Raw genomic sequence first — 21130 nt, forward strand, 5'->3', positions numbered from 1 at the left:
ATGTTCTATTCAGTAGTCCTTGATTTACGACCATAACTGATCCCAAAATTTCTTTTGCTAAATGACACAGTTATTAAAAGTGAGTTTTGCCCCATTTTATGACCTTTCTTGCCACAGTTTTTTTTTTTTTATTTGATTTATATGCCACCCTTCTCCGGAGACTCAGGGCGGCTTACAATGCGTTAAGCAATAGCCTTCATACTTTTGTATATTATACAAACTCAATTTATTGCACCCACAAACTGGGTCCTCATTTAACCTACCTTAGAAAGGATGGAAGGCTGAGTCAACCTTGAGCCTGGTGAGATTCGAACTTACAGTAATTGCAGACAGCTGGTGTTAATCACAATGCTTTTAGTCTGCTGAGCTACCAGGCCCGTTATTAAGTGTTAAGTGTTATCCGTTATTAAGTGTTAAGTGTTATCCGTTAATCCGTTAATATAACACCGTTATTAAGTGTTATCCATTGTTAAGTGAATCATTGCAGTTGTTAAGTTAGTAACACATTTGTTAAATGAATCTGGCTTCCTGATTGACTTTGCTTGTCAGAAGGTCGCAAAAGGGAATCACATCACCCTACAACACTGCAACCTTCACAAATGTGAGTCAGTTGTCAAGCATCTGAATATAAATTACCTGACCATGGGGATGCTGCAATGGTCATAAGTGTGAAAAGTGGTCACAAGTCACTTTTTTCAGTGCCGTTGTGACTTCAAACTAAATGAACTGTTGTAAGTCGAGGACTACCTGTGTAGCACTATGACATACCTAAAAGGAATAATTTGTTGAGAAACAGACGAGATTGTCTAGAGGCTTATCACAGTTGAGTAATGTCAAGGCATGTTGAGGAATTCGCAGAGCAACCTTAGAGTAGCAAGGGTGTGCACATGAAAGCAACTGAGAGCAGTTGCGAATAATCACAGCCAACACAGAGATACACTGAGTTATGTTTACTTTTAGGAAATAGTAATAAGGCACAGTCCAATAAACAGTCCAGGTCATACACAGATAAAGTAGTAGATAGTAAAACAATAGTCCAGGGATATTCCAATAACAAAGTCTTCTTACCAGTTGTCGTAGTCATACACAATAAACAGTTGCAAACAGTAGCAAACACACCAAATAGCAGTAACGATCAGCACAAAGCAATAATGGTCATCAAAGAGTCATCAAAGAGAAACAAACCATGTTTCAAGCTCCCTCTTAAGGACATTGGCTACAGAGCAAGCCAATCAGGACACAGTATGATGCAATACAGCAATACAGTCTTAAAGCTATAATGCTGGTTTATATATTGCCAACCCAACAAGTTAGGTAATTATCATTTCCTAACAAGGCATTTCTAGGGACTTTTGTTTATGTATGCCGAAGAACCTTCTGCTGGAGCTTCTGAGGAAACATCTGGATGGAAGAAATCAGACCGTCTCCATCTTTCATTTGGAGGCACCAATGTGGAGCTTTTTCCAGCCAAGGAATATCTTCAGAGTAGGTTGTTCCAATACTGGAGTCAACGTCTGCAAAGCCAATTTGGCATCACAAATTGAGTGAATAAGTGAGGGGATGAACTAATGAATGAAAAATCGGATCCAGCTTGTCACTTTCTCTACCATGTGACCATCATTACACTTTGGCACAGTTCAGTCGTAACATTCAAAGCCTGAATAAATGCCCGAGCCAGGAGTGAAGCTGTTTTAAGTTGCTTCTCACTGCCATGCACACCGGCTTAACTCACCCCCTGATGTCCACACAGGCAGCACAGTGTGCAGTGAGGAAGCCTCCACACATGAGGCTGAATAGTGCTTTTGTGGGCATTTCTTCTTCCCCATCCCTAGCCAGAACAACACAAACTATTACACAGTTTCCCTTTAGATTTCAGGCAAGCCTTCTGAAATGTGGGAACTGGAGTGCAACGGCCGTGTCAATATTTGTTTTCCAAATGAGAATTGGTCCCTGCTTGTGGATTTTTAAACAGAACACAAGTGCTGACTAATGGTTTCGTATCTTGTGGTGTACATTTTCATTTCTCTTATAATGTCCTGATCTTGCTTCAATTCTAGGGAACAGGATAACTGGTGGATGGTAAGGTAAGGGAATAAATGACATCCACTGCAATGTGCTGCTTTTTTTTTTTAAAGTGTTTGTAATGCCCAGAAACAGCAAGTTATATGAGACTTGGCATTGTAGACTTTTTATTTTAAGCTAATCAAGTGGGAATTTCCATTTATTTCCACAATAATGCAACTTATCCTGTGCCCAGGCCTTAGAGCCCAGGTGTGTGCAGGGCCTACTTCTTGGCTGTGTGAGTGACTTGGGTTGCTGTCTATATTTTAATCTTTATAATGTTTGCTATTGGTTTTATTCTATTTTAATTCTGTTTGCCACCAAGTCATTCACTGAGATGAATAAACTACAAGAGTAGATTCTTTAAGCTAGTCATGATCTCTTTGCAGGATCAAAATGATTATTACTGGAGAATAAGACTCAGATATACATATTTAATAACAGTTGAATCTTCCTGTACTTTTTAAAATAAGTTAGGAACCTATACTGTTCCTAGATGTTTATTAGATCTATATTATACCTAATCGCTTAATCTCCCCCTTGCTTTATGAAATTTTTGTTGTGCAAGAAAGGAAGTCATTTGGTCAGGGCTGCATATGCAAGGAGGAAGGAGTACAGTTCCTGATTCCTACTTCTGGAATATTTGACTTGAATGAATTTTAAACTGGGGTGGCTATTTTTGTACACAATATCTGTGAATACTTTAGTGTAATGTGACAGTATCATCCTAATGCACGCTTACTGAGAAGACTTTCTCTGAGTGACACTTATTCCTGTGTAACAATGTTATATTTATCTGGATAAATAGGTTCTTAAAATATTTGATCACAACTTTCCTTCCCATTCTCTATCTTTTCTTTTGGGGGGGGGCTACTAGAAGTATTACTTGTATTAGATGTTTCCAATCCATCATAGGATAGTATTTATTATTTATTTATTTATTATTCATATTTCTATGCCACCCACTCTCCGAGGACTCTGGGCGGCTTACACCAAAGACAGTATACTAAATAGCATACAACAATCTGGGTCCTCATTTTACCCACTTCGGAAGGAGGGAAGGCTGAGTCAACCTTGAGCCGGTGAGATTTGATCCGCTGATCTGCCAGTCAGCTGAAGTAGCTGCAGTACTGCACTCTAACCACTGCGCCACCTCGGCTCTTTTAAAAGTAAATGGCCATGTTACGTAATAAACTGTTTCGATAATAATCTGTGGTCTATATAATGATCTGTTTATCCTATGGAGAAACTGTAAATCTGTTTATCCTATGGAGCTGCAGTTTCAATTAACCTAAAAGGGAGGGGGCAGGATAAAGAAGCAAACTTAACATTTGTAAAAATTAAGGCGAAAGGGAGAAAATGTAACTTTTCTTTTTTTAAAAAAAAAAATGTCTCCAGATTCTAAAGATAGGAGTGACAAGGTCTTACAAAATTGCATGAAGGTTAAGACAGGCCAAAAAACCAAAATAAAGTGAGAACTATCATGCAGTTATGAAACCTTCATATTAATCCCTGTGTAATATATAGGGGAGTGGGATAGAAACCAGTACTGACTAGAACGCTTACCTTTCTACAGAGAATAATTTATGGCTTCCTAATGATTGTATTTATTCTGAGCAAAACTGCCTCTACTACTTGGTCTCTATTTCAAGGTGAGTCCATATAGAAAGATACATTGAATTAGGAGACACAATATTACAAAGGCAAGCCAGTTCTACCAACAGCCAAAGGATATTTCAGCTGGAAGATTCTGGAAAAATCCAGGAAAAGCTAGAGACAAAGGTTTCAGACTGTGCTGCACAACTTGTGTCTTCTAAATTAAGCTTGTTGGATTTTTTTTTTAATTTGATTTATATGGATTCAGAGATAACAGTTTCAACAAACAATATGGTTTGCATTTTTTTAAAAAAAGCACCACAAAACTTAAACAGACACCTAAAAATATAACGAAGAGGCTTTCTTGTATAAAATGATTTCTGATTCACCTGATTTTCATTCATTTCAGCTGCTCGTGATATGTAAAATGCTTCCTCTGTGGCTAGCAAATTGCTCTTTGATCATAAGCCCATCTTATGTCTCTCATACAAACTCACACACTACCACAGGCATAACTGAGGTGGTAAACACCCTTATAATCATGCTTTTGTATATTTAAGCAAAGCTTTGTAAGAACCTAGTGCACGGGAGAAGTGAAATAATGCTTGTCTCTTGACTGTTTTAGAGATTAAGGAGCAGACAGTTTGGGAGGAAGCGTTGGATAAATTTTCATAGCTTTCAACCCTGCATATAATAAACAATCCTACTGAAAACAAATCACTTTGTGAAATTACTTTAAAGGCCTTTAAAGTAATTTAGAAAGAGTTGGTTCATCCTAAACCAAAGAATATCTCTGTTGAAAACAACGATCATACCAAAGTAGATGTTTTAATATGTGTGGGCATTATGATCTGGGTGTTGGGTTGTTTAAGCTATGGAACCAGTGGTGGGATTCAGCCAGTTAGCACCACTTCGGGAGAACCGGTTGTTAAATTTCTGAGCAGTTTGGTGAACTGGTTGTTAGAAGAAATCATTAGGGCAGAGAACTGGTTGTTAAATTAGTTGAATCCCTCCACCGTATGGAACCATGTACTAAACTCTACAATAGCTGGTAAATATATGAGGGATGGTTATAGTGTTCATTAACTATTGATTTTGAATATATTTCTGTCACTTGAAGCACTTCTGCTTCCTATAAGTACAAGGAACATCCTGCCTTCCTGTTCTGTAGAAAGTGTCAGTGTAATGAATTTTCTTCTGAAGGAAACGTTAATGTTGTACTGTTATTTTGGTGACTTCTGTTAGGTCAGATTTTTCCCAAACGGATGCCTTCCAGATGTGTTAGACTTCACTATTCTTCTGGTGATATTTTAATCCCCTTTGATCCACTGCAACTAAGGCAACCTGCCTCATTAAGAAAAAAAGGTTTCCTTATGTGTCCATAACTAGCCATCTTTGCACCCGAACTCATTTTTTGCATAAGAGAAAGATGCTGAGGATGGATAACAATTTACCAACTGATGACTCTTGTGACACGCTACCGTGCTTCCCCGAAAATAAGACCCTGTCTTATATTTTTTTGAACCCCAAAATAAGCGCTTGGCCTTATTTTCGGGGAGGTCTTATTATTTTGGGGTGCATGGAGGAAACCAGAGGAAATGGCAGGGACCGGCTGAGCATGCATTTAAATATTTTCAGGGAGGGCTTATTATCAGTGGATGTCTTATTTTAGGGGAAACAGGATACTCACTGATAGTATTTGTCAAATACATTTTTCAGTATAAATGATGCTAACCCACCCTGATAAAACTAAGGCCTGAACGACATAATTCTATTCATATCAAGGCAAAGGCCAATTCTAGAGATTCAAAAAATCAGCAAAATTTTCCTGCCAGATCGATGCCTGACACTGTTCCTGCTGCTTGTCCCATTTTTTTCTCAAGCAGAGAAGGCAGAAATCTTATTCAATGGACGTCATCACAATCAGAGCTGAGGCTGTTTCTTTTCACCTTGGATATAGGGCAGTGGTGCTCAGTTCTTATTGTGGTCTAATTTCTTGTGTGAGAAGGAATCCACACACTCCCCCCCCCCCACAGCATTCCTTGAACCATCTGCCCAGTCCAGATTATATGCTACTATTTACATAGATGAATGAATCAATTAACTGACAAAATATAGATCAGTCACTTTTTATTCATAAAGCCATCGAGGACTTATACAAATAAGGTATTAAAAACTCGGTGTCATGACAAGGGATAAAATGGAACAATCCAGAAATGCTCCAAATGAAAATGTATAACCAGCTAACAATTGCTTGGATATGACAATTTGGTTTGCTGAACAAAAATGACTCCTTTCCCCTTGGAGAAACAGAATGAGGAAAAATTAAGAGGGAGTTCCATAATCAAAGGCTGCCTTGATGCCTACCAATTAACCTAATTTTGTACATTTTTGTACTGTATAAAAATGACCAAGAACAGACATGCTAATTTTCAGGAGCAGAGCTACCAGTAGGTAAAAATGAGGCAGTTGTCTTAAACAGCAAATTTTGAACGCCAAAATGGTAGCAAAATAATTATTTACTGTTCTGATAAACTTTATTTTTAGAGCTAAGGATGGGAAAAGATGCTTGTGAGATTTTCTGTGGCATGTGCAAAAAATATTTGCCAGGTTAAGGGAGCAACAAAATAATTTGGCAGCCCTGCCAGGCCTTAAATATTTCACTTGGAATGCAACAGAATGTGGCATCTACCTGTGGGGCCAAGGAGGGTCAAGGAAGCAACAACAACTAAAGAAATAACAGCAACAACAACAACAACTTTGTTTCTCCAAGTTTGTATCACACTGGTTTAGAATAAATGAATTCAGTCACAAGCCACTGTAATATGTGTTAGATATAGTAACATCCCACCCTGCTAGTGCTTACCAGAGATGCACACAGAAATTTGCTGAATATCTTTCTTACTCTGTTCGTCTTCTTCTTCCTCTTCCTCTTCCTCTTCCTCTTCCTCTTCCTCTTCTTCTTCTTCTACGATAGGCTTCAGTCATGCACAGAAAAAGAAAGTCCCAGATGCCAGTGACTTTATTTCAGCCTACCAGTTTGTCCGATGCAACAATATCTCCCTTGACCACAGTGTACCCTTGCATTATTTCCTTTTCCTGCTCTTAGTCCCTTCTCATGTTTCTCCATCAGTTTAGGCCCCTAATAGGGAAAGGATGAGCCCATTGATGTTGGCGCATGGAGGCCTGCTAGTGACATGCCTTTGGGTTGAGTCGCCTAGCAGCAGCCATTCGTGTTATGTGGGCTTTCTTTTTGGGGGGCATTGCCCACCCCTGAAACTGACTTCAGGCATTTTTCACTGCCGGTTCTGCATGAATAGCCACAGGCCTCTTGCCAATTGTCCCCCCAGCTTGAAAGCCAGCCTCAGCCAAAGACCTTTTCAAGTGTGATCCCAAAGTGCCACACAGGCTTTCAGGGCATTGTTGTCAAGATGAGGGCCCTGCACTGGAAAGTGGGGTCAGAAGAGAAAGCACAATGAAGGGTGATGGAAGCTTCATGCAGTCCTCAGATGCCCGCCTGTTTATTAATTTACAAAACTAATGTCACTATCTTTAGAGGAGAGATGGAGTGAAAAAGCTGCCCTTTGAAAAAAGGTCGTCTTATGATGCTGATTTTTATAGGGGGGAAAAAAAAGAGAGGCAAATGAAACTCAAGTGTAAAAAAATTAAAAATTAAAAAAAGCAAAGAAATCCCGATAAAATATGGAAGGGTTGGATGCTACTCAGAATATAGCAGTTGCAGAAATATTGTTTTCTGTCTCTTTACAGAATAATTCCACCTTTACAAGAAGTGTTTAATCCAAACCCAGCTAACTGCTTTGAGTAATTATAATAGATCTTCCCTTGTCCAGGAGGCATAGCCAAAAGAGTACATAGTGAAATTTCTCACTGTAGAGAAAAATTGCCAATTGCTGAGTAGAATCTGTTGGTTTAAACTTTTTTTAAAAAACGTTCATCCTGAACACATCGGTAACAGGCAAACAAAGATGGATTTTAAAAAACAGATTTCTCCTGCCGTCCAGTTACAGTTGTGGAACATGGTCTGTAGACTTTCTGTAACAAGTAGGATTCTTTCATACTAAGAAAGCAGAGCAAACAAAAAACATGACAATAGTAAATTTTTGGTTGATGCGGGATTTTTTTTTTATATCGTGGCAGCCAATCTGATCCCCTCCACGATGATGGACTGCAAAGTCTATCATCTTCAGATAGGCTTTCAACTGAGAAAGGTTGAAATATCTTCTTTCTCAATCTATGGAAAAAGCTGCTTATCAAGTGATTTGGTTTAATTTGCTGTGTGTGTCACAAATTCTTTGCTTTATTGTTTTTCCTGATGCTGAACTTTTGCCTTCTTCTCCGGCTGAGATAGATCCGTGGAATTTAAGAACATAAAACCTGAAGGGTCAGGCCAAAACCCATCTGGCCCAGCCTTCTGTATTATGCTGTGGCCAATAGAGGCATCTGGGAAACTGGGAAAGTAGGATATGAGGGCTTTTTCGACTATTGCTCCCTAGCAACTGGTATTTAGGACAGGCTGCCTTTGACTCTGGAGATAGTTTACAGCAATCAAGACTTATAGCTATTGACAACCCAATCCCCCAAACATTTGCCCTGTCCTCCTTTGAAAACTATCTAAATTGGAGGCTATCACCATATCAGGTGGAAGTGAATTATGTAGTTTAATACACATAGTGTAAAGAAACACTTCCTTTTATCAGTCCTAAATTCCTGAGGTCCTGAAACCAACATATTCTTCTTTGTTTACTCCTTTACCATCCCTTCCAGTTCAAGTATTTAACATGCTCTCCTGTGAAATAATCTCTCTTGATTCATTAAAAAGTTATAATTCAGCAAGCAATCTGGACAGAAATATACGTTGGACATTCTTGTCATGTACTGTATGTAGTGAAGTTATTCTCTCAGTATGAATTATAGCCAAAGGACACCAACCCCATGAGGGAGACAGAGGTCACTAAGCTTAGAGGAACCTGCCAATAGAATAATTGCAACTCTGCTATTTTTTATTTAATGATGAAATACCAAAAATAACAACAACAACAAAACAACCCAAAAGACAAAAACAAACAAAAAACCAACTGCCACTCTACAGTACCAATATAGTAGAAAACATTATAAAATGCTTTTTTCCCTTTACCTTGCTACTTAAAAGTCTGGACATGATAATCATATTTCACTCTTTGTCCTATTTTCACTCAGTTATTATTATAATTGTGAGTGGAACTATAAATTCTATAAACCAAATGCAGGTAGTCTTTATCTTTTGACCACAACTGAGCCCAAAATTTCTGTTGCTAAATTAGGCGGTTGTTAAGTGAGTTTTGTCTCATTTTATGACCTCTCTTGCCACAGTTAAGCAAATTACTGCAGTTGTTAAGATAGTAACATGGTTGTTAAGTGAATCTGGTTTCCCCAGTTACTTTGCTTGTTAGAAGGTCACAAAAGGTGATCATATGACCCCAGGATATGGCAACCATCATTAATATGCATCAGTTGCCAAGCGTGTTAATTTTGATCACATAATCATGGGGACGCAGCAACAGTCGTAAATGTGAAAAATAGTCATAAGTCACTTTTTCACTGCTGTTATAACTTCAAATGGTCACTAAGTGAACTATTGTAAGTCGAGGAGTACCTGTAATAAAGAGTGAATGGCAGAGAACTTTTTTCTGATAGCTTTCATGTATGGAATCCACACCTAGAGATCTCTAAAGATGGATGGCAAATGTGTCACATGACAATTTTTACACTAAAAAAATAGGATAGTTTCAGTCCTTCATAATATATAGCTGAATTTGAAAAAGCCAAACCTGATTGTTTCCAGAATGTGGTTCTGAAAATATGGTGAAAATACAAACATTATGAGAAATACCTAGCAAAAATGTGCATTCTAGAGGAAGGGAAAAGTTGTGTACCAAATTACAGTTTCTAGTGGGAAAAAAATTGCAGGTAAGAAATGCCAAGGACCTGAAGTTGGTCACATGACTGTGAGAGCTGTCCGACTATCAGAACTCTGGACCATAAGTACCCCCTAAATAGGTCCTCCGGAACTTTCAGTCATAAGTTGAAGTTTACCCATATTAGACAGTTGGATCATATCTCACATGAAATAAGAATCAAATCCTTGGTTCTGTTGATTCTTATCTTTTATTTTACACTCGTGGAGTCAAGGGCTGCATGCTTCTCACTGACCTCTGCATAACTTAATTCAACATAGTTCTATAGAAAATGGCACAGTAAGAACTTCCACCAGCATGATATTTTCTCATGTGCTCATATTCCTCCCAATCTGCTTTGGAGGATCTTCCAACTCTTCAAAGCAAATGTTATGTGGGTGAACAGAAAAGCATAAGGAGGAAGGAATCTGATTTGCTTGCGGAAGCTGTTATGCCAAAGAGGAGACGCACTTTGACATTCAACCCATTATTGCTAGATAAAGCAGTCCTTGGCTGCATACTTACGTAAAAGTTTATCTTGCTGAATATTTATAGGATTGTATATAGAATTGCGATATGCTCTCAATGCAACTGGATTCTTAATTTCTATAAAGGAAAATTATTACTACACAATCAGAACCTTCTCCAGAATAAGTCATTTTGGGAACTGGTTCTGAGAAATGGTGAAGAAACAACTGATATAAATATCCAGTGGATCACATGCCATGACTTAAAGGAATATTTGAAGTGTTCTATGAATGTAACTTGGAACTTGCTAAGGATTTTCTGATTGTAGCAAAAATAACTATGGATTTAATCCAAAGAACATAAGCAGAGAGAAAACGCATTTGTGTGGTTTTATGAATTCTTGTGCAAGAGCTTTCAGATGATTTCTTGTAATTATGATGCCACAATATATCAGCCGTTGTGTTATGTTATAAAAAGCAGTGAATAAGGAAAATAATGTTCACTATACTACTGAGAAATCTCTAGGCTATTTATAGAAAATCTACTAGGATTTCTAACTCATATTTTTTTTACAATATCAAAGAAAACTTCTTCAGCATTGAAGTATTCCCAAGTAGATATTAGTGAACAAGGACTGCAACTTCTGCTTGGAAACTTAATACTATTTCATGGATGCAGTTCTATTTCTTTGCATTGTTTTGAAATTTAGTATAATAATATTGACATCAGGAATATGTTAACTCTTCCTGTAGTTGACTGCATACATTTTTAAACTTGCAGATCTCAAATGTAGAACTTCTTACACCCTACTTTCTTTGTTAGAGAATTTAAAATATATTGGAGAATGTCAACATTACAATCAACATGATTATCACCCATTCTTAATTCTGAAACAAGCTTTTTCCACAGAGAAAGCGGTATTAATATAAATTATGGCATCTTGTCTGTCCTGCCCAACATATCATGACTGGCAGAAGTCCTCCAGGGTCTCATCTTTCGACTTTGAATTGGAGGATAATGAGGATTGAATTTAGGACCTCTTACATCAAAAGGGTTATGGCATAGAGGTATGGACCATGTCCTTTCATGATTAGGACTCTCAACGGGACCAGTGTGTTTGCTGGTCAACCTGATATTCTTCAGCTTGTCAGGGCTAATCTGATCTCCTTGACTTGTTATGAATAATAAAAATTGAGCTAAAAATTCTCATGAGAACATGCCTTCTCAAGTTATTTTGGCATGTCTGCTTTTAGGCCCATTTGTAAAGCAAAACAGGAAGTGCAGAAGTATGCTAAAAGAAGTTTACTATTCAGAATGGAATAAACTCTATCCCAAAGAGATGATTCCAGTGAGAACAGAAAGCAACAGTCCTTGCTTTTATTTATAAGTTTATTGTGTCGGAGATTTTTGTCTTTTCTGCTCTGCAGGTACGACAAACAGATTTTTGGTTCACAAAGCTTTTAGCAATGATTAACTCCTAGCAATAGTTCACTAGAGGATTCCATCTCCCCTTCTGAAATCCGCATGAAAGCAAGGTGGAAAGCATTGCAGAAGAGGGAGGTGGCTTTTAGGCTTTCAAGAACTCTGCAGAAGCTATGCTGGATATGTGCTGTTTTGATCATTCCAGGTTTTGGAATGCCTAGAAAAAAATGTGCTAGATATTGATTTTAAAGAGACAAAGGCCTTTTCCTGTTGCAAAGTGGTTATACTTATGTCTTCATTTCAGTGAAGCTGATTTTACTACCAAAAGCAGTAGAAAAAGGCAGAAAAATACTGCTAAATTTGTTGTCATGGCAAAAGAGGGGAAAAAAGAGCCCAGCAAATGATTGTAGCTCCACAAATGAATGGGACAATATATACAGAGAGATAACTACAGTTATCAGTACTACAGTAACTACAGTAACTACAGTTACTCCTTGACTTAGAACAGTTCATTTAGTCACTGTTAAAAGTTACAATGGCACTAAAAAAAGTGGCTTATCACCAGGGGTGAATTCTACTTACCTTCCTTACTGGTTTGGAAGTGCACGCACCATGTCACATGCGTGCACAGACCCCCTGTGCATGCGCAAAACCTTCTGTGTATGCACAAAGGGTAAAAAACACATTACTTCCTGGTTAAAACCAGGAACTAATGATACCCAGGTGGGTGGGCGGAGCTTCACGCCACTATCGCTACCGGTTCTCCGAACCACCTGCCACAATCGCTACCAGATCGCCTGATCCGGTCTGAACCAGGATCATTTCACCCCTGCTTATGACCATTTCTCACACTTACAACCATTGCAGCTTCCCTACAGTTACACGATCAAAATTCAGACGCTTGGCAACCGACTCATATTTATGACAGTTGCAATGTCCCAGGATCTTGCGATCACCTTTTGCGACCTTCTGACAAGCAAAGTCAATGGAGAAGTCTGAGTCACTTAACAACTGTGTTACTATCTTAACAACTGCAGGGATTCACCTAACAACGGTGGCAAGAAAAGTTGTAAAATGGGGCAAAACTCACTTAACAAATGTCTCACTCATCAAGAGAATTTTTGGGCTCAATTGTGGTTGTAGGTTGAGGATTATCTGTATTTTCTGAGGCATCTGAGGTAGCTGCTGAAAAAGTCTTCTCATTTATGGAATGTTATGGGGAGCAAAATGTATAACTCATTAAGAAGCTTAACTGCCCCACAAAAATATTCATAATTTAGCTTTGCAGAACTAATAAAAATAACATAGGGATATTCAGTACCATTCTGACTGCAGAAAGTTTCAGGTTCCATAAACAAAACCAGAAAAAGGTAGAATCCATTCTGACATATGCAACTGTACTTAAAAAGATGTATGGGCATAACAGATTCAGCAGAGGGTTAAATGATGCATAGAGACATGAGCTAGTCTACCGAATTTTGAAAAATAAAATAAGTTTCAGAAAAAGGTTCTTGACAGAAACATCTAAAATTTCTAACTCCATGGATACTACTGTTAGTAATAAAAAGAAAGCTGTAACTTGGAGAAAAAACAAATGTCAGTAAGGTCCCAGTAAGTCCTTCATTTTATATATGGTCAAGATAATAATGTCTTTCTATCCTATGCAATTGGAACTCAAATAATATTTTAATTTATTAATTAAATATGTATCTCACCCATCTCACTATTGAAGCAACTCTAGTCAGCTTACAAATAAGATAAACAAATAAGTATTATATCCTCAATTTCTGGTACACTACAAATACATCTATGTTCATGATAGGGGATTTGATCAGGGGTGAAATCTACTTACTTTCCTTACCGGTTCAGAAGCGCACGCACCGTGCAGGCACATTTGCTTTGCACATGTGTGTGTGCATGTCACAAGTGCGTGCAGACCTTCTGCGCATGTGCAGAAGGTAAAAACACATTACTTCCTGGTTACAGCTAGGAAGTAATGACATGTTGTGACTCCGGCTCCCGAGCCTGTCCTCACAGAGGAAGATGACTCTGAAAGTGATGGGGAGGAACTGACAAGGCCTCTCTCTTCAGGACCCTCCTTTCTGGCAACGCCTCAGGTTCCAGCTGAAGGCCAGGAGGAAGGCATGTCGGAGCACCCACTAATAGAGAGTGATGAAGATCAATCTTGGATTGATCCCAGGCAGCATCGGAGGGAGAGGCGTGCGCAGCAAAGGAAGAGGTGTGGAAGGGCCAGAGATTGCTGAGTCACTGAGACATGCCCCACAGGGGATAAAAGTGTGTGGGGTTGCTCTGCAGGCTCTGTGACAGACAAAAACTGCATATCGTGAGCTTCAGATGGGATATCTTTTGGAATTAAGGCTTGGATTTTGTGAATGACTTCTGACTACTCTTTTGTGCTTTGTGAACTCTTGGTTGCCCCAGCAATGGACTACAAATACGCTGACTCTTGTTTCTAGAGGTGATAAGAAACTTGGCAGGCATTCGGAAAGTAGCTGCCAGAACTTTTATCTGCCAAAGGATTCAGGTCAGCTTGTAAAAATAAATTACTGGTAGACGTCTTTTGCTCGTGTGTCTGCCTATGTGAGGTGGGGGGACAGAACATGACACCTGGCCAGCTGGGCGGAGCTATGTTCCGCTGTCGCTACTGGATTGCCGAACCACCAGCCAAGATCGGGCGATCCGGTCCGATCTGGGAGCATTTCACCCCTGGATTTGATTAATCATTTCATATTTTACTATTGTATCTAGTTGTTCACATTTTGTACCCTCTTAAGATACATAGGCATTTGAGTAGTTAATATATTAATCTAAAAAGTACATTTGTAATGGCTCATCCATATCAAAATGCCACTCTTACTGAGAGTAGTTATACCTCTTAGAGCAGGGGTCCCTAACCCCTGGTCTGTGGACCAGCCCGGTCTGTGTCATGCCAGAAACCAGGATACACAAATAAATTAAGCCCGATCAGTGGAATGCAGGCAGCATACGAAATCACTGCCTCTCCGATCCATGGAAAAACCTCTCTCCATGGAAGTGGTCTCTGGTGCCCAAAAGGTTGGGGGCCAACCTTTCTGACTCAGATCTCTGGGTAATCATTTTCTTAACTTGTTATCCAGATTTTGCTAAACAAAAGACAGGATGCCCACTACTCCTAATTTGCAAGTTGCAAGAGGAAACTTAGTTGAAGTTTAGCATGTACTATCAAGTACAACCTTGGGAATTTATTAATTTCCACAGAAGTAATTTTCTTCCAATAATTATATGCCCTAATTTTGAATAAGTACAAAGTAGGCCTATTCCCAGCTCAGCTCTAAATGCAACCTCTAGAGTTCTTTTACCCATACCCAATATACTTCCCAATTGACAGGATTGTGTTCTAAAAGTGATACATAGTACATAGGAGTACAATAAGAATTGTCAATAATCTAGACCAGAGGTTCCCAACCTTTCTGGCTCTGCAGACCCGTGATGGTGGAAGTGGTGGGGGGGAGGGGGTTTGTGTGTGCACCACTTGCACAAATGCAGCTTTATGCATTTGCACACTTGCCACTTGTGTGGCCCAGTGCACAACAGGCCACAGCCCAGAATTGCCTTCAGTGAGATGGATAGCTACAGTATATAAATTTGATAAGTAAATAAATGTGCTAAGCTCCATATTTCAGCCCCCTATAAGAAATTCAATGTAGCTATAGCTTGATAATTGGAGCTGAGGTTCCAGATGGCATTGATTCATGAACAGCCAATTCATATGCGCCATCACTCTTGAGGGAGCCTTGCCCAGATTCAGAAAACAGTACCCCCAAGTATGGAAAGGTGATAGCTTGCTCTATTGGCTCACCATCTGAAAACTATCTGTGTTTGTTATGTCTTTTTCTAAAAACTAGAACCTTTGACTTAAGCTTGTTAATCAGATGATTACCATGACAATAGAAGCCAAGTCTACTTAACAAGCAACACAGTTGAACTTGAGAATATGTTAACAAAATCATGTCATCAGCATAAAGCAAAGTTTTAAAATATATGTTAACTACCTTTAGCATATACACTTCAAGATCTTTCATCAGCCCTGGTATATCTTTGATATATAGACTGATTAATATCGGTGGAAATATGCACCCCTGCCTTTATTTATATTAATCCTAGTTGTCATAGCTCTTTTGGTGCCAAACTACACTCTCAGACATGTGTTTGTATAGAAGCTTTGATCAATGCAAGTAATTTGGGCTACATTTTGAGACTGGTCAGTTTCCTCCATAAAATTCTTATGCTGTATTAGGTGCTGCACCAAGGTCTAAAAAAGCAGGGAACAATTGTTTCCCGTTGTTAATATATTTAAGAATTAGTTGATTCAGAACAAAACTAATGATAATAGAATAACCATGTCTTCAGCTACATTGCCCTTCTGCTAGAACACAGTTTTCTATCACCCAACTCTATCACCCAACTTTCTCAATTCTGTGGAGTAACCTGACATATATTTTAGCCACAATATGTATATTAAACTAATAGTTGTTAGGAATTTTTTTTGGCCATCTTTATAAATATAAATATAAAACAAACAAACACACACACACACACACACACACACACACACACACACACACACCAATCAGATTGAAATCCCTTAGGTCAGCATGGAAAACAGCTATTCATTTAACATCTAGTCAATTGAACCCAAGAAATGCCTGGAGAGAGGAACGGTCCAAGATAACTTCTTGTGGCCTCTACCAAAGGGAGATCCCTCTACCAAACCACCTGATTTTGACCTGCCTCACTCTGTCTGATCAAAATTGAACAGAATTAAGTGTGATACTGAAAGAAGTGTCTCTGCTCAGTATCAGTGGGGATGAAAAGATTCTCCTTGTTGCAATTATGGTTATAATTGATATGCAAGCTATTAAGCATATTGTGCAAGATTGCCCATGACATACATTCTCTGGTTCCCTAGAAGATTTGCATGAAGCAATGCCAGAAACGGTCTCCTGGATAGCTGATTTGGAAATCCAATAATGAGGTCACTGCCATACCCCCATAGATGTTTTGTACAAAATTATGCGGGTTGTGTGCAGTGGTGGGATTCAAGTAATTTAACAACCAGTTCTCTGCCCTAATGATTTCTTCCAACAAGAAGAAACCAACTTACGAGACCACCTTCTGCCACCAATAGCCTCCCACTGGCCAGTACGCTCGCACAGAGTGGGCCTCCTCAGGGTGCCGTCCGCCAGACAATGTCGGCTGATGACCCCCAGGGGGAGAGCCTTCTCTGTGGCGGCGCCCACCCTCTGGAACAACCTCCCCCCAGAGATACGTACAATAACAGACCTCCGGATTTTTCGTCGGGCCCTGAAAACCCATTTATTTCAACTAGCGGGGCTGGCCTGAGTTAATTTTAAATTGATTTTAAATTGGGTTATTTTAATTTACGGCCAATAATATTTAATTATTTTAAATTGTTTTTAAATTTTGTATGTATTGTTTTTTACTCTGGCTGTTCACCGCCCTGAGTCCTATTCTGGAGAAGGGCGGTATAGAAATTTAAATAAATAAATAAATAAACAACCAGTTTGCCAAATTGCTCAGAAAGTTAACAACCGGTTCTTCTGAAGTGGTGCGAACTGGCTGAATCCCATCACTGATTGTGTGCATGTGTTTACTTCTCTTCTGTCATGTTCTCAACATGCACTAAATAATAATAAATAATAAGTACAATCACACTCTTCCACCCAACTGGGATGCAGCAAGTGTTATTTACAGTATGCCTCTCAATCAGAGGTCCATCAATTGTTTGCCCATTATACTTGATGTGATGGAGACCACTGACAGTAGGCTTAAAAAGGAAATGAATGATGCTGTCCCAATGTACAAAAATTGTATCAGCACATTTAAAGATAAAAGTCATAGAATGGATTCCATTTGATAAAAAGCATCCAAGAAAAAGACCTAAAACAAGATGGATCAATGACATCAGCAAGTATTGTGGGCCCAATTGGCAAAAGAAAGCTCAGGACCGTTTTGTTGGAAACATGCAGAATAGTCCTTCATCCTGCAGTGGACAGACAATGACTAAAATGATGATGATAATGATTTAAAGATAAAAAAATGTTACAGGAGGATGCAGCAGCCAAGTTCCACAAAGCATGTCAAGGACCAAATGCAAAAAGGAAGAAACACAGTGAAATATTCAGGGATTTCTTGCAAAAATTAATTGGAGCCTGTAGCCCCTGTAGCTTAATGAATAGAAGCTGTCAGGATCTGTAATGATTTTAACATTACCCCTATTACAGGCACATTTTTGTTGACCCCAAATTAAATTTTACAAAAAACATTCATATAATATTGTAAAAATGCAAATTATAGCTGATATAGCTATATTACAGTCTGTATCTTAGCAACCACAGGTGTGGTAGGTTATTCTTAGGGATTGATTAATCACACCTATAATCTTATATTGTTAGCCAATTATCTTGGGCTGAATATGTTGAACTAGATGATCTTTCCAGTTCTATGATTCTTGTTGAACGTATCTTTTCTTTTATGTACACTGAGAGCATATGCACCAAGACAAATTCCTTGTGTGTCCAATCACACTTGGGCAATAAAGAATTCTATTCTATTCTATTCTATTCTATTCTATTCTATTCTATTCTATTCTATTCTATTCATGTTGTGGAATCTGCTCCTGATACACACAATAGAAAAGACACAACATCTGCTAATGCTTTTCTTGGGGGCTTTGATTATTAAGGGAAACATGTTCGAAGTATAAAACCAATAGTGCCCATAGGACTTGTTTTTGGATGACATTTCCATAAATTGTATGAAAAAACTTCAACATTGTTGTAGATATAAGAAAATTAAATATATCTACATACATACATACATACATACATACATACATACATACATACATACATTTGAACGAGACATAGTATTTAGCACTCAGCTGCTTTGGGTGAAGGGGCTGTAAAATTGTCTGGATTTGGCCTGAAACCAGAGCTACTGGCTTAGTATACTTGAAAATCCTTCTTCTGTCCCAACCATTCAAGTTGTTTCCGTAAGACATTTGAGACCCTGATTCCCCCTTCCCTTCCCTTTGCTTTTTTTTTTTTTTTAAAGTCTCTGGAATGCAGATATTTTGGTTAATTTTCTCCAGCTGTCACAGAGCCTCATATGAAATTGACCTCATGGAATGACCACTTCCCAAGCCCTTGATTTAAGTATGTTTTTTTTAAAAGCTTTCATCACATCATCCCCATTTCTGCCTGAGACTGTAAATTAATCTATGTGTATGTGTTTGTATATTTATTCCATGAAGCTTACTTTTAATCACATTTATTAGTGTGTGTGTGTGTGTGTGTGTGTGTGTGTGTGTGTGTGTGTGTGTGTGTATTAACAGAATAACAGAAGAGACCTTGGAGGTCAGGAAACTTATGCCATTTCAGACAAATGGTTGCCCAATCTCTGAAATGGTATATGAATCAATATTGATTCATCTGATTTAAATATCTGTATTGAGATCTAGATATATTTGATATATATTTGACATATTGATATGATAGCTGTCTTCCAGTACTTGAGGGGCAGGGTTGGCCTATTCCCCAAAGCACCACAGGGCACGACAAGAAGCAATGGGTGGAAGCTCATTAAAGAGAGATCCAGCCTGGGACTAAGAAATTTCCTGACAGAACAATTAACCAACAATTAACAATTAACCAATAGCTTGTCTCCTGGTGTTGTGGGTGCTTCATAACTGGACGCTTTCAAGAAAAGTTTGGACATTCATTTGTCTGGGAAAGTATAGGAAATCCTGCCTTGGGCAGGGGTTGGACTAGAAGTCCTCCAAGGTCCCTTCTATGATTCTAAATGATATCTTCTTAATGTTCTATAAAATCCTGAGTCCTGCAGATGTTGCCACCAGGAAATGACCATTGAAAATACTTTGGATTTTGCCAGCATTAATCAGCCTCAACAACTCCTTTTTTCTGACTCCTCCCCAGATTTCCTACAGTCACTTTGCCAAGTTTCCGGATTGCAGCTGCTGAAAATCAGCAGCAGATTTCCACCATTTGGAGGCAAGAAAACATGAAACTGTTGCATTGTCTTAAAATAAACTTAATACAGATAAAAACAAGCAAAGACAAAAAAAAAAAAAAACCGCTCAACTTTTCCCAGCTTGAAAATTCATAGCAAGAAACTAAACCCTGAATTATGATAGGCCTTGGCCTGATCTGGATGTACTATACTTAAATTCTCTATGGAGATATTTATTAAATATCATTGGAAAGTAAGGATGATGAAAGCATCAGCATTTGGCATATTGAGATAGTTTCTGATCTAGTATTAAAATTTGCCCTGATCCTTGACTCAGTTTTTTATGAATGGAGAACCATGCCGACTCCATTAAATGATAAATGATATATTATCACCCACTAGGGGGAGCCATTTAAAGCAGGACTCTGGACATTCTAGGAAGTGTAATAGTGGTGTTAAGTCATTCATTACTTATTAGAGTCCTGCCAGTCTTAAAAGAAGGAAGTTTCCCATTTCTGAATGGCTGTCCCTGAAGAAAGCTGGAAAGGAAATAATCCAACCATCAGCTGGGCCCTCCCACCCGCCCCTGCATTATACCTACCTATATTCGTTCGTTTTTAGCTCAGCTGATAGGCACGGCAGAGCGGATTGCCATGTCTCAGCTGTTCTGAAATGCAATGCGCTTGCACGGAGTGCAAGTTTGGCACGCGTGCAAAGCGCATGCGCAAAGCAAACTGGTTGTTACACTGGTTGCAACCCACCACTGGAAATAAGGCAATTAATTTACATCTAAACTTGTAAAACCCAGATGAAACCTATTTTAAAAAATAATGAAGATCCTTGGATTTTCTCTTAGTGTTGGCCTACCATGTTATGGATACATAAAGCTCCAAAGAGTTGGTGTTCAGCATTTTCCTTCAGTATTTATATATGTTAGGCATGGTTACATTGAAATATGTTTGTATTTCAAAGCAACAAATGTGATATACAGTAAGAGCACACCTTGTCATAATTGGCCTCCTGCATCTGCAATATTTATTCGGAATAATAGTTATTAATTCTAGGTGTAATGAAAAAATAAAAAATAATTATTTTAAAATGTGTGCTTTCCAAACATTATCATTAGGAATTCTTTTGCTTTACCTTTTAAGGAAAGTTGCAGCTTCCAAAATGTCAGGTTTCTAAATCACCTGATAGTTTGAAAGGAGGTATTTGAGTAATTTCTCAAAGCTATGAGGTGCGGACTATACTGGCGCTATTATTTTAGAGCCTGAGCTCTAAAAAAGAACAGCTGGCATGTAAATTAAAAACATTTCCTTTTCTATTTAATTGGGTTCCATTCTGCTGCAGAGTTTAATAGTGACGATTCTTGTGAAAAATGACACGATTTGGGGATTTCTATCCAGCTTGCTCATGAGATCACCAAATTTATCAATAGCAACATGCCCAAGGTGGTCAGACTCAGGCATGGATATGCATAATTAGACCTGGGCACTCAAAAAAAGAAAATAAGGCTGGATACATTCATCTGTAGAGTCAGCCTAGCCTTGTTCTGTTGGTTAATGCTGATGGAAGAT

At 38.5% G+C, this 21130-nt stretch overlaps 1 long non-coding RNA gene across 1 annotated transcript in view; it reads left to right on the plus strand.

Moving 5' to 3' along the window:
• The first annotated feature begins 1992 nt into the window (after positions 1-1992).
• LOC139327670 (uncharacterized) overlaps positions 1993-21130 on the plus strand; it is a 120009-nt gene continuing 100871 nt past the window's right edge. The window contains exon 1 of the long non-coding RNA XR_011601679.1: positions 1993-2084. This is a non-coding gene — a long non-coding RNA (uncharacterized lncRNA). The remainder of the gene's footprint in view (positions 2085-21130) is intronic.

Source organism: Pituophis catenifer, unplaced genomic scaffold, assembly GCF_029215685.1.
Source record: "Pituophis catenifer annectens isolate HBS135680 unplaced genomic scaffold, rPitCat1.0.hap2 SCAF_1, whole genome shotgun sequence".
Lineage (NCBI taxonomy): Eukaryota > Metazoa > Chordata > Lepidosauria > Squamata > Colubridae > Pituophis > Pituophis catenifer.